At 47.1% G+C, this 13,983-nt stretch overlaps 1 long non-coding RNA gene across 1 annotated transcript; it reads right to left on the minus strand.

Annotated features, from left to right (window-relative positions):
- Window positions 1-4,901: 4,901 nt before the first annotated feature.
- LOC129387638 (uncharacterized) lies at window positions 4,902-13,870 on the minus strand. Its single transcript, XR_011893023.1, has 4 exons — window positions 13,582-13,870; window positions 10,893-11,024; window positions 8,176-8,295; window positions 4,902-5,609 (listed from the first exon to the last, which is right to left on the minus strand). It is a non-coding gene; the product is annotated as an uncharacterized lncRNA (long non-coding RNA).
- Window positions 13,871-13,983: the final 113 nt, after the last annotated feature.

Consider the following 13,983-nt stretch of genomic DNA (forward strand, 5'->3'; position numbering starts at 1 on the left):
GAGGTGAGTAGTTCGAACGTATTTTTTCTCCCTCCCCCAACCTCTTGTTTTTGTCATTTAGTCTACATCACAATTTGGTTTCTCCTTTTTACTTCTGCAGTGTTTGCTTTCAACCAATGGCCCACCAGCAGTTTTGACGCGTAGCGTTCATGCCAAGTGGTGCCAAACGCGAGGTTTCGGGCTTAGCTAGATGTCGCTTTAGCAGACGCACACCAATGAATAATGCCATGTTATTTGTTGTTCTTAACCTATGCTTCATCAGCAGGTTTCACGCGTATAGAATTCTTGTCCAGGGGAAGCGGAGAGATCCGGTGCGAAGTGTGAGGTTGGGGGCATAGGTAGATGCCGCTTTAGCAACACTGGATCAATTAATAATGAGATGATCTTGGATTGTCGCGCGAAGTGACACGGACAGAGACTAGAAGCAGACAGGACGAGCGCTTCTAGTCTCTGTCCGTGTCACTTCACGCTACAATCCAAGATCATGTCACCGTTCCAACTCGCCCAACTTTCTATCCTTTTGTAATAGTGACATGTTGTTACAATTATTCTTTACCTATGCTTCACCAGCAGGCTTGACGCGTATAGGGTTCCAGACAAGGGGAGTGAAGCGACCCAGTGCTAAGCGCGGTATTGGGGGCTTTGGCTCAGCCGGCATTTCCTTTTCGTCTAGTCCCCTTTCCCTTTACCTCATTATTTCTACATTTTAATTGACCCTGACTGTTAACTTCCCCCATGCTTTCGCCTACTGCATTGTCAGTCACTTCGTATGACTGCGAATAATTAAATATTTATCCCCTCGGATACTCCGTATTCTCGCCAATTCCGTATGAGTAGGCTTTGGTAGCACGAAACAGGCCTAAGGCAGTCTGTAAGGACTTCGTGGGGTCCTTCTAAACGGCCTGTCGCTGTTTCGTGCTTAGCACTTTTGGAGCGATTTTCAAAGACGCCAGTCTCTTTCATCGAAGCACAAGCGCACGTTGCCTGCAGTTACACTTCACTGCAGCACCTGGTCTGCGACCAACTCGTGCGTACCTGCGAGGCCCTGGCGAAGGTGAGCCCCCCGCTGACGAGGAACAGGAGCCCCCAGTGACAGTCGGGGCACGAGTCTCGCCACGTGAGCACGGGCTTCCACGGACTGTGGGCGGGGCTGGGGCGGGGCTGCTGATGCCGGGGGATGGCGAACATGACCATACCCGCCGCCAGGGTGGGCACGCCCATACCGATTGTGCTGCTGCAGTGCGAAGCTTCGGGTGTTAGTCTTAGCTCGTAATAATGATAATAACAATAATAGTTATTATTATTATGAGAACACACAACGCACAGTGGTGGTAACAGTGTGTACAGGACACAGGTGGCCGTTAACCGAAGCCTCGACGCGAACGACGATATGCGTTGAGTTGACCGAGGCACAAAAAGAAAAAAAAAACGAACGAAACAAAACACGTTTGTTTTTGATTTACGATTGAGAATACTTTCCAGTTAATCAGTTGAACGAATCTTGGAAGGACCAGAGTTTTATTCAAGTGGGCAAACATTGGGCTGTCCGTTTCCTTCTCGCAGAAGCCCGTGTGCTGACAACAGACGGGAACTGCACAATATTTACGTCATCACTGTGAACTACACAGTTGTCAAAAGTAGATTAAAAAATTAAATTATAGGGTTTTACGTGCCAAAACAGCTTTCTGATTATGAAGCACGCCGTAGGGGTGTACTCTGGAAATTTCGACCACCTAGGTTTCTTTAACGTGTACGTAAACCTAAGCACACGGGTGTTTTCGCCCTTCGCCCCCATAAAAATGCGGTCGCCGGGATTCGATCCCGCGACCTCGTGCTCAGCAGCCGGACACCATAGCCACAGAGCAACCACGGGGGTTTCAAAAAGTAGATGAAACTCGGTGTAATGTTACAGTCATCTTCGGCTAAATGTCATGTAACTTGTTTCGGTGTACTTTCGATAAAACAAGAGTTACAGCCGTTTTCTGCAACCATATTTCCTACGTAGACGGCCATGTATTGACAGCGGACGGGAATTCTGTAATGTTTACGATTTCACTGTGAACTAAATATGACAAAGGAAACTCGGTGTAATGCTAGAGTCGTGTTAGCTGTCAATTTCAGTATGACTTTTCCATGACACCTGCATTAGATTGAGAGCTACGAAGCATTCGCGAGAAACTGCAGACGAAATTGTTTTCGTGTCGACGCGACGCGTATGCGGACGGACATCGACCACCGCCGGAGGGTAGACATCTACAGCTTGGCTGTAAAAGCTGTGGTAGCACACGACAGAGGAATAACCGTAAGTCAAACGCCCGGTTCAACAATAAGTTCACATGTCTATCGCATCACTGTTGACGTTATATCGTGTTGCCGGAGATGTGAACGGCTGTAATCACAATGACAGCGACACCTCGTGGTTCTGCGTCCCAAACACAGTGCTTCAGATGCGTATTTCTGTTATGTGGGTGTTCCTGTCGAAGAAGAGTTTCAAAAACTTCTCCTCAATAGCTATTCTGTCGGTGCCAACGCTTTTACGGCAGTAGCCACGTAAAGAGCCAACAGCCATAGTTCGGTGATTACAATATTAGTTTTGCACGTGACCTCAAAGTTGGGGCCGGCTCAACCTCGGTCGAATGGCCAAACCTCGGAGACGGCAGCTTGTGTCGTCTGCTTAAACTCAGCGCCGCAAGACGGCATCCCCAAAGCGGTTGCTCTCGTCTACCTTCTCTGAACCCGCTGTCACGTGAAGGGCAAAACGAATACGGACAAGATGAACCTATTATGACCTCGCGGACAGAGTTAATAAAGAGAACAGGCAGAGGAAGTTTTGTCTTTAAGAAACGATGTGGGGGCCTTGAACCATAGAGTGGCTTCTCTGTTCCAATATGGAAGAAGGCAGCAGAAGAAATGTCCTGGCACTGATCGACTGAACTATACAGAGGAGACCCCGGCGCGAGTACGCCACTGAATTTGCTGGCTCCTTCGCATCCCTATTTTGCGACATATTTCGTTGCTTCTATTTGGCCTCCTTCAAAACTCTTTTTAAATATTCTTGCACAATACTTTACAAATCCTAGTCTATAACTGCACTTAAGATCTTAAGGAACATCGTGAGGGTCATAATAAATAGTGCTTACATAGCTTTACAAATGCAGTGGCGTTTCCAAGCGAAACCCTTACAGAAGCCGACGTCAAGACATGCAGTTCATACAAAAACGCCACACTTTCGTAGAAAAACAAAACATCTTTAGAGGGGCACTAGGATGAAATACTTGGCTGGTTTCATAGGTCACGCTTCAGGTAGGAAGTAAGAGACCTGCTGAGGCTTGGAAAACCATGATACAACGTAAAAACGAAATTTCAATTGCCGAAGCGGCTTCGTCCAATGTCGCTGCCCTCGGCGATACCCGACAGTGGTTAATTCAGCGATACATGTCACGATGTGATTGCGTGGCTCTTAATGACGCGCAAAGCACTCAGCATGGCAGAATTTGCATTTTTTTCCTAGCAAAGAGCGCCTAAATCAACGAAGATGTCGTGATATCCGTAAGTTCAGAAAATTACGTCAGTGGTGGGGCGATTCGGTGTAGCATGCTTTAAAAAGAAGACGAATAAATATTCAACCTCCTCCTTCATTTCTTCCACTGAGAAGTTAACAATCTTGCCGAACGAACGTTCAGAATTGCGCGGAAGCCAATATCTAGTTTGCATTTGTGGCTCTGTTCAGAGCCAGCTTTAGCATCTTTCACTTCGGCCAGACAAGTCGCATAATAAATACGAGTAATGGGCGCTCGATACTATCGACCGCGGGGCGAACAATAGAAGCCTCAGCGCGGAGATATATCGTTTCGTTTTCTCATTCAAACTCTTCGCGAGAACTTTGCTCAGCATATTGTGAGCTTACAGGACTCCTGGGGAACTTCCCCCAAACCCATGCACCCTTGCCACAGAGCAGGGTAGCAAACCGGACGTCTGGTTAACCTGCCTGCCTTTCCTGTCTTCTCTCTCCCTCTTCTCTCTCTCTCTCTGTGGATCTTCCAGATCTGCGAGACGTGCACTGAGCCCGAGTCTATTGCTCACGTTCTTTGTGCGTGCCCACATCATTTACTTATTTCTGATATATTCAAATCAAATTACTGATTCTTTGCCACGAATCGACAAGCAGCCACATTGTGAAAGTCTTCGCTTGGGTCTGCGTGGACGAAATTAACTGCCCGTTTCATGCAATAGAGGCTATTGCCGTCGTTATGAGAGACAAGAAGGCAATTACTCGACTGTAATATAAGTGCTTCCAGCATTCGTTTTTTCTTTCGTTTTGTTTTCATCCATGCGCATCTATTTTCATGACATTATTGTCATTATCGTCTTCATTTTTTCCCCTCTCATTTTGCTGCCCCTTACCCTAACGGTGAGTAGCCAGGTTACCACACAGCAGTTCATCTCTGGTTTTGCCATCTAAACTTTCTCGTTCACTCCTTCAGGTCCTGGAGCGAACGCCAAGGAGTCAACGCCAACGTCGTCTCGGTCAAGACCCTGGGGAAGGTAGGTCCCCTTGTCGCAATTAAAGCTCACTCTCGCCAACCCAAAGCTTCCCTCCTTCCCCATCAATATTTAACTCTTATAAATAATCGGTCGCTCAGTGCTACTAGAGATACATACTGACCCGGCGTGCGAAGACGAGGGGTCCCTGGAGGAGTATCCACTTGCCAGATAGAGCCATACCATAAAGAGGCAGAATAGCACTACCTGCACCAGGACCTCCTGTGTCCTGCGCAGGGAAGAGACGCGCTTTCTGCCCGTCTTGCAGACAGTGCCAGGTGCGTTTGCACAAAATGTAAATCACAAAACTGCACAATCGTCCCGTATAGAGAAGGCTTTCGAAGGTGCTCGAAGAAGGCATTGCGTGCCAACTGAAGTAACTTTGTAAGCATCGTGAGATTCGCTGTACGGCTAAATATGTATTTAAACTGGTGTTTTCAAATGAGTAAACATGTTTCTTTTTTTAGTTTTGTAACTAACGTAACTCTGTAAGCGTCGCCATAATTCTGCTCCCGGTAAAGTCCGTAAACAAGAAAATGTTTTTCAGAGGTTGGCGGCTATACGCGACGCGCCTACGGATTCAGTAATATTGGCCTGTGTCGTTCGAACGCTTCTTCTCTCAAGCTAAACTTGAACAGCGATTTACCCGTTTTAAAAGCTTCCTCTCTTCTCAGTTGCTGTGGCATTGTTTTCCTTTTTTTTTTTTTGTCCTTACGATCTGCGTGATAGAGTATCTAGAAAATTCAAAAGCGCACGCAAGCCATATAGAAATAAAACATGAAATCGCCACATCGCGTACAGAACCGATTAAACAGGGACGTGCGAGGGTATTTCATGCTTGCTTTTCTGCTTTTTATTATGCTTAGCTTCTTCCCTTCAATGTATGGGTTCCAGGAGCCTAAAAAAGAAGCTGAGTCCTCGACGAAAGGGGACATAAAATAAGCGCAATGAGTAAGGCCGTCTCTTCACAAGTCACTCACGTGATCGCCCCCAGCTCTTTAGATCGGCGCTCAATTTCTCGGTGGGCTTTATCTTCAGCCACTTGCAACTCTGCCTGTTGATCACGACTAGGGAGAAAATAAAGAAAAGCAATGCGGTGCTTATTGTCGGTGTTGTTTAACACCAGCACAATACGAAGGCCGAAGTGGAACAACAGAAAAAGCTAGTCTGCCAACGCGGATTAACGTATGTAATATGGCGTTCAGTATGGGCTGGAACGAGTTGACGCGTGCTAAAGCGGTTGCCCGTTGTAGCTTCATAGTGAGCGTGACATAGTACGACCGGATAGAGTGCCAGCAGAATGTGCGCTGGCCTGCGACATGCAGCTAATATTCTTTCAACACCTTCACTGCTTCAACGCAAGCCACTAATTGATTTGAAGATGTGCACGTTGTCCAGAATATGGGAAATCGAGTGGCTACTGACTGTTTGCTGTAACTACGGACACTTGAATCAATAGACAACGACAAAAAATGTGTACGAGAAAACTAACCGTTCAACGGTGTTGTTGAAATTATAAGTTAAAATGACACTAAAGGCACAAAACTGGAGGACGCTTAAGCATCCCCTTCAAGAGTGGAACGCGATAGCGTTATCGCACCCCGTTCGCACAGACTATTCATTCACCAATCAAGCGGTGAGCGCCGAGCAACGCAGTGTTCAGCGCGGCAACGAAACGTGCGCCTGAGCAAGCGGAACGAACCAAAGAACTCGGTGTCTCGGAGGTAGAAACGATTTACGCGAGCCAAACGTCGTGATCGGCACGGACAGCCGGGCCGCGACGCGCCATGAAGGCGGACGCGATCATGGGGCTGACGCCTCGATGGGATTGTCCTCTATCTCGCTTGGCAGCACCACGCCGCGCCTTGTCCTGTCGTCTTTCTTGTGTCTGTTGTTTTGCGCTAAACAAAGTATTCATGGTACCACGCAGACGCATGACTCCTCGCCAGCAGCACGGCAAGCATCGCAGGGGTCGCTTTCCCACCAGACGCGTTACGGCGCAGCGATCACGTCCGAGGCCTCCTGCATGAGACGCTGCACCTAGGAATCGCGCTGTGAGCGGAATGAGGAGCCGCATCTCCTAAACACGAGGGTTTGAGTGACGCTCGCTGGAATCCTCGCACCGGTCCCTGCACGGCATCAATGCGCTCAAACGAGACGGAAGTATGGTGGCTTCCGTCTCGAAAGTATGGTGGCGAGACGGAAGTATGGTGGCTAGCCACCATAACGGAAGGGGAGAAGCGGGCGAGTGGCGCGGCACCTGTCGGGGCAGCGCCGTACACTGCGAGGAGGAGGTTTTCTGTGTTTGCCCCAAGATGGCTCTGCGAGTGCGCCAAGCGCAGAAGAAATGTAGCGGAAACGTACTTCGCTACTCATTTAACTGCGAGTTCTGTAATTTGCATGCTCATAATTACCGATAAACAGCGCAGTACAACTTTCTATGGCACGTTTCTAAGGCAACACCGCATTCACTAGAGGCTTTGGCACTAGTCTCGCTTTGAACCATCGAACTCATGGCTTAGTGGTAGCTTCTCCGTCTCACACTCCGGAGACCCTGGTTCGATTCCCACCCAGCCCGTCTTGCAAGTTTTTATTTATGAATTGGCTTCCGGGATTTTTCGCTCATGGTCAAAAAAAGCCCACGCCGACGACATCGGCTTTTCTGCGACACGTGCTCCTTAACGCTGTCGCGTTAATAAGTGATATATTAGTGATCGAGACTCCTTAAGGCGTCAATATTAGCGCGAACAGAGCCTTAATAATCAAGAAACCGAGGTAAATGCAGGACATGGTTAAAAACTCCCCCGGGACATTCAAGAACTTGCCTGATGAGGAAATCACTCCTCAGTTAAATTCTCCCACTAATATTCAACCACTATTTGCAAAAAACATCCTTGCATTGTATTATGTGACGAAATAAAATGCTGATTATACTATACGCAGCTAGAAGCTGTGTCGCAAAATGAAATGCGTGCGAGCTGATAGACTAACAGTAGTACTATATCGTGGTGACAACACGCATTCGCCTTGAACTTTACATGTCGCTGATCTCAGCGACTGACAGCAGAGATTACATCAGTAGTAGCAAGGCCGCTGCCATACTTCAAGAGTATCTTTTATTTCGTTATAAAAGTGTTCATCTTTTTTGTTACCTACCTGCGTGACGCGCATTGTAGAAAACGAATGAATTTGTCAAGCATCGCACTGTAGAGATACTTCGGAATGTTTAAGCGCAGTCGAGAACAGGGACACTCAAGTTGACACACAAGCGATTGGGTGTGTCCACTTCACAGACAGACAGACAGACAGACAAGACAGACAAGACAGACAAGACAGACAGACAGACAGACAGACAGACAGACAGACAGACAGACAGACAGACAGACAGACAGATAGACAGATAGATAGATAGATAGATAGATAGATAGATAGATAGATAGATAGATAGATAGATAGATAGATAGATAGATAGATAGATAGATAGATAGATAGATAGATAGATAGATAGATAGATAGGAACAAACAAGATGTTCTACGCATACGTCTCCCGCAATCGCTTTTTGAGTAAACTGCACAAAAACAACACAGGGAAAAGTCAAGCCTTCATTGGTAGGAGCGTAATTTTCAACGAACCTGATGCTTTTTAGGCGCCGGTTACTGCAGCACCAGGCAAGCATGAGGCAGATGACCATGGCGGGCATGTTGGCAACCATCCAGGATGATTCCGTAATGGGCGGAGCGTCGGGAAATCTTCTAAACAGGCCACAACAGAGGAAATATGTTGCAGAAAGTATGTTTGATGGATGTTTGATGGATGATAATGTGATAATATTTCAGCGCTATGGTGCATTATGATAACTTGAAATGTTTGACACTCTCGAGCGAACGTACTGGTCACGAATACGTGTAGTTTAGCAAAACTTGTTGTAGGACGAGTGGGTGCACATTAGTAAACATTTTTTTAACTGCGCGAATAAACGATCCCAGATAGAGCATACAAGGACAGGCGCACATTTGCAACTAATCTTTATTCCACAAAGACCGCATATAAGTGCATCCCATAAATGCGCCACTGCGCCTGCGCACGTAGAAACAATCACACACAAAAAAACTGTCTGTTCATGCAATACACAACCTAACTATACGCTCATCAGCAAACCTCATCTCACTGTTGTGCAGACAAATTGAGCTGTCGCTCATACAGTTATCCCCCTCCTTTTTTACATGATAGGCCTCGCGTAACTTTATTGCTCGGCTATCTTGGCTCCGACACGAAATCTTCACTTCTTTCAGGATCGGCTTAGACGGACACGCCAAGCAGTGGGCAGGGGGGTGCCCACTCCGTTTATTCCTAATTGACAATTCCCGCTCACGCAAGCATACATTCACGCACCTTCTAGTTTAGCCTACGTAGACTTTAACACACGATAAAGGAATCCGATAGGCTACCCCTACACTGTGATCTACGTAGGAGTTGGTGTGTTTATTCCGCAAGCATATTCCAGCAAACTTCCCAGGAGCCGAAAACGCCACCTGAACTCCACATCGTTTCGCAACCTTCTTTAATTTGTGGGAAGTCCTGCGAAGAGAAGCCACAACTTCAAGTTATTTATCTTTGCGTGCCCCTGAAGTTTCGCTAATACAATTTTCCGTTTTAATCTTATGAAGCACTGCCTCCGCTACTGCGAAAATGACTGAGTGCGGGAAACCAGCTTCTTCTAACCTTACAAGCTCCTTCTCAAAGCTTTCCTGTATTTTATGCATGCGTGAGCGTGAATTGTCAATTAGGAATAAAGCGAGTGGGCACCGCCGTGCGCACTGCTTGGCGTGCCCTTGTCAGCAGATTCTGAAAGAAGTGAAGATTTTGTGTTGGAGCCAAGATAGCCGAGCAAGAAAGTATCGCGAGGCGTATACTGTAAGAAAGAAGGGAGATGATTGTATCAGCGACAGCTCACTTTGTCTGCGCAACAGTGAGATAAGCTTTACTGATGAGCGTAGTTAGGTTGTGTATTGCATGAACAGAAAGTTTTTTTTATGCTTATGTTTCTGCGCGCGCGCAATCGCAGTGGTGTATTTCTGGGATGTACTTATATGGGGTCCTTGTGGAAAAAAGATTAGTTGCAAATGTGCGCCTGTCCTTGTGTGCTTTCTCTGTGATCGTTTATTCGCGCAGTCAAGAAATGTTTCCTCACGGATAGAACCTGACCAAGCTGCTTATCGTACATTCATGTAAATAGTTTCCCACCCTTCACTATCCTCTGTCCTTCTCCTTTAGTCCCCGAACCCGTTCAGGTTCAAGAAGATTGCGTTAGACAGCTTCAGTGCGGTCTTCGATACTTTCCTTCCTTTACTATTGCACATATGATAATAAACAACCAATTCCTATTATATGATATATGTTTGTTGTGACTAGTTCTGGAGGCGTGTGTGATGATTCTGGTACTCTGCAGTAGATTTGCTACCTGTTAAATTGCGTATAGTGCATGATCTAATCTAAACTAGAACGCGCATCTGGCCAATATCATATTCCATCTACCTCTTCATAATGAGCGATATGTCACACATCAATGCTTACGGTTCACATTTTACGGTTCTTGAGGTTTGCTTGTTTAAGAGTCGATTTCATATTTTGTAACGATGCCTTGAATGTGACCCTTTAGAACTATTTTGCGAACAAGGACAGAAAAGGTGAAAAGCGACTTCGCTTAACAGGAAGTGCCGTGCACTTGTGGAGGATGACTTCTCGGTTGGAACCCAGCTAACGACAACAGTGACAACAGCGGTCCAGTTTTTCTCTTGCTTGTTTTACGTTGACAGATAACCATGGTCATGCAAATTCCCGCAAGTTTGCTAATTTCACTCCAACGTCTAGTGCTCGGTCGTCCCCAACAGCCCTGTCAGTCCTCTTGGCTCGCATCCCGCGAATTTATTTGACCGGCGTTCATCTGTCCTAGGTATTACGTGGCGCGCGCTCAATTCCGCATTTTCCTTTTAATCTCCGCTACAGAATGTTAGCTAACCCTGTATGCTTTCTCAACTACATCGCTTCTTCCCTTCTGTTAACGTCACGTCTGTCATTTTTTTGTTACATCGCTCTTCGGGCGGTCCGTAGCATTAAGTTTCTGTCTTAACCTCCGAGTTTCTGCCCCATGCATTAGTACTGCCAGAACGAACTGATGATTAACTTTTCTTTAAGGGGACAACGGTAAACTGTTTGTCTAATACAGCGGTCCAAAGGCAGTTGAAGCTCGATGAGGCCTCCTGAAGTAGGCGGTCTTAATATCGACATCACGTCCTCCGCGTATAGCTGGGGCCATTGCTTGTACAGTCACCCTGTGCTTGTACTCAACTGCTCGTACAGTTCCTTGAGGATGAGGTTGGGGAAGGTGCCCGTGAGCGTGCCGAATCCTCCGATGCTCGCCGAGTATGCCGTGGACAAGAGCATTTCCATCTGCAGCTGAACAATCACCTCGTCCGGCAACCTATGGAGCGTGAAGAGAACCACGAGGGAATCAAGCGTCAAAAGCAAAAGTGATCGCCTATCACAGCATGTCGGCAACAAGTAAGCACCTGTCATCCTCAAGCGACAGCGGGTTTCATCGCTTAGCTGCGGCGGCCTGACCGACGCAGCTGGGAGTCATTACATTCTAAGAGCCCTGTCTCCTATCGTATACGAATTTCAAAGGAATTTCCTCCTCACATCGGCAGCGGCGACGCCCGCTTGAGTTATGTGAATCGAGAATCGACTTGCGCTTTCTTTTGTTACAAGCACGGAAATTCGCGCCATTGCTATTGTTGCGTACAGGTCTGTCGTCGACTACGGCGCTCGTTCTTACAGCGGCGGACATCGTAGGCTCGGTAATCTTCCGAACCTTCCCAGCTTTACGAATGTTCTTTCTTTAACATATTTCTTTTTTGGTTCCTAAGTTCACTTTGGGAATTCCACGTAATCAGGGTCGATCGGCGAAGGTGCATTTGGGAGTATGGGAGCACGTTGATGCGTTCGTGCGCTTCTGAACGTCACGACATTCATGACCAGAAACGTCATGAACGTTTGTGGTCTCAAGGCGCGTCCTCCCTCGAGCAAACTAAGAACGAAATGGTGCAAATTCTTCGTGCGATCCGCGTCTGAGTCCTTAGGCATGCTGCAATAGCGCTGAGACGCGTAAAACGCGTGACGTACGTGCACCTTTGAGTTGTTTATTTTCGCAAAATCCTGCAAGTCATGGTGTTGTTTCGATTGTTTCAAGGTGCCAGTTCCCACCCATCGAGATCGCGTGTGGCTGGCTCGGGCGACGACGTATAGAGCTTTCTTGCAATGAAAGCCTGCGGGAGACATTCAGAAGCACCGCTTCTTGCGGTAAAAGATGAAACTTCGCTGGACTTCCGAGTTGCTACCTAAGACATGCAGTATGGCCAGTTCTTCTCGTGACGCGTGGCATTATCCACGAGCAATTCATCGAAAGCATTCTGCAACGGCTAACCATAAGAACTTCGAAACGGCCGCGTCGGCCAGGCTTGCTAAACGTGGTTTGGCAAGCTCCACGGCTTGCCGAACAACGTTCAGCTGGCCGGTAGATCCAGTGCGAAATGTCGAAACCTCGAAATGTTCCGTTAAACCCTTATAGACGCTGTATGCGCGCGAATGTATTTTTATCCGAGCGGGTTTCACAGGCTGCTAATTTCGCGGCTGCAGCCGAGTGCCCCAATTTTCTTTTTGCAACTGCGGCGTTCGTTGCGCCCATTATAACGAACGCAAGTGGAACTAACGTGCAAAATATTCAGCATAGCAGCGTGCGGTTTGGCATCGCCAGATTGTCAACATTGTGACGTCTTTTTTTTTTTTTTTCCTGGAAGTCTGGCACCTCACTGTGTTTGCTGCAAACTGTAGCCGCTGATATAGCGATCACGAGAGCGTTTCCAGATCAGATTGCAACAACCGAGAGAGAGCCTGGCATGTGCCGGAATTTTTTCGTGGTCACAAATGTGCGCAAAGCGTCAGGGCGGACGCATTAGGGACGTTCTACACGCGAACTCGGCTGTCTAGTGAACTGCTCGCATATCGCCGCAGAGTTTGTTGCGCTGCAAAAAAATGCATCGAGAAACTTCTTGGACGTCGAATCGAGCGACGACGAGGAGTATGCGGTGTTGCCGGAGTTGAATTCGTCGGTTCCGCTTGCGAGGACGACGCGGACGAAGCGAACATGCGAGACGTGTGATATGTACAGGTACCTATGGCACTGCGGATTACTGTGACACCAACTTCCCGTGAAATAAATTGCCTTTCCTATGGGTACGGTATCTACTACGTCCTGAAGTATGCCCTATTTACCACAGAACGTATTCCTTATTGGCTCCACAGATAGCGGGTAGCAGTTTCGTAAAGCACTAACGGCAAATTCATATTCTTTACTTCCGAGCCCTTTGTTCAGTAGAAATTGCAGGGCAATTTACTGCATAAATTTTACTTATTAATCATTAATAATACATTCGTCATTACACAACCATTTCAAATCATTAAAGGACAACTTAACAATGCCGAATTGAACTATGCGCAACGTTCAAAGGTTATGCTGACAGAGGTCGACGTTGTCTTTGATTAGTGCCGCTTGCATTGAAAAAAAAAATGACGTAATTAGGTATTCTTTCTTTCAGCGAATGATAGAGGTGTCGAATGAGTTGCTGCATGCAGTTGACACAAGGGACGGGGCGAGGGGTAGGGGCCACACCGAGCCACACCGAGCAAGCACCCCCCCCCCCCCCCCTCCCGGAGAAAAGTTTCTGGCGACGGCATTACGTATAGTAATTTCAGCTGCTGACCGGCCGCCAATCACATTTCTGTGCGCTTTTTTGTGCTGCTCTCTGAAAGACTGACGTGCATATGCATTCATCAATTGTTACCCACCCCGCGACGACCCCTCCTGGCGTAAGCAGCATTGCGAAAATAATAATGGACAATGATAAAAACAAAAAGCTCGTGATTAGCCGTGAACTGGCTCACCCCAATGACTTATAAACTTGAACAGTCCGACCACTTACCCGGACAGACTGACACGAATAGCGTCCAAAGCCTTCCTGTAGACGACCGACTGTACGGAACCCGAGCGCTGAGTGACTGAAACTTCAAATAAATAAATGAATAAATAAATAAATAAATAAATAAATACAATTTAGCAATGCCATGCCTTGCCCCATTGCATGCCTTGCAAAGCATATCTATGCAAACCGTTGCGTCTATCTCGCGAGCAGGAGGAGGACGCCTCATCTGCGACATGAAACGATCCAAAGCCGTCTTCTTTCCCCTTGTTTCTTGACAGCGTTTCTATTACAAATAGCAGCTCGGATTACTGACGGAGAGCTAATATAAAAAAAGATAAAACAATTTAAATTGTATAGTTGCACTATCCTGACCATGGTTGACCTTTCAACAATCACAGCTTG

The sequence above is a fragment of the Dermacentor andersoni genome, chromosome 3, assembly GCF_023375885.2.
Source record: "Dermacentor andersoni chromosome 3, qqDerAnde1_hic_scaffold, whole genome shotgun sequence".
Lineage (NCBI taxonomy): Eukaryota > Metazoa > Arthropoda > Arachnida > Ixodida > Ixodidae > Dermacentor > Dermacentor andersoni.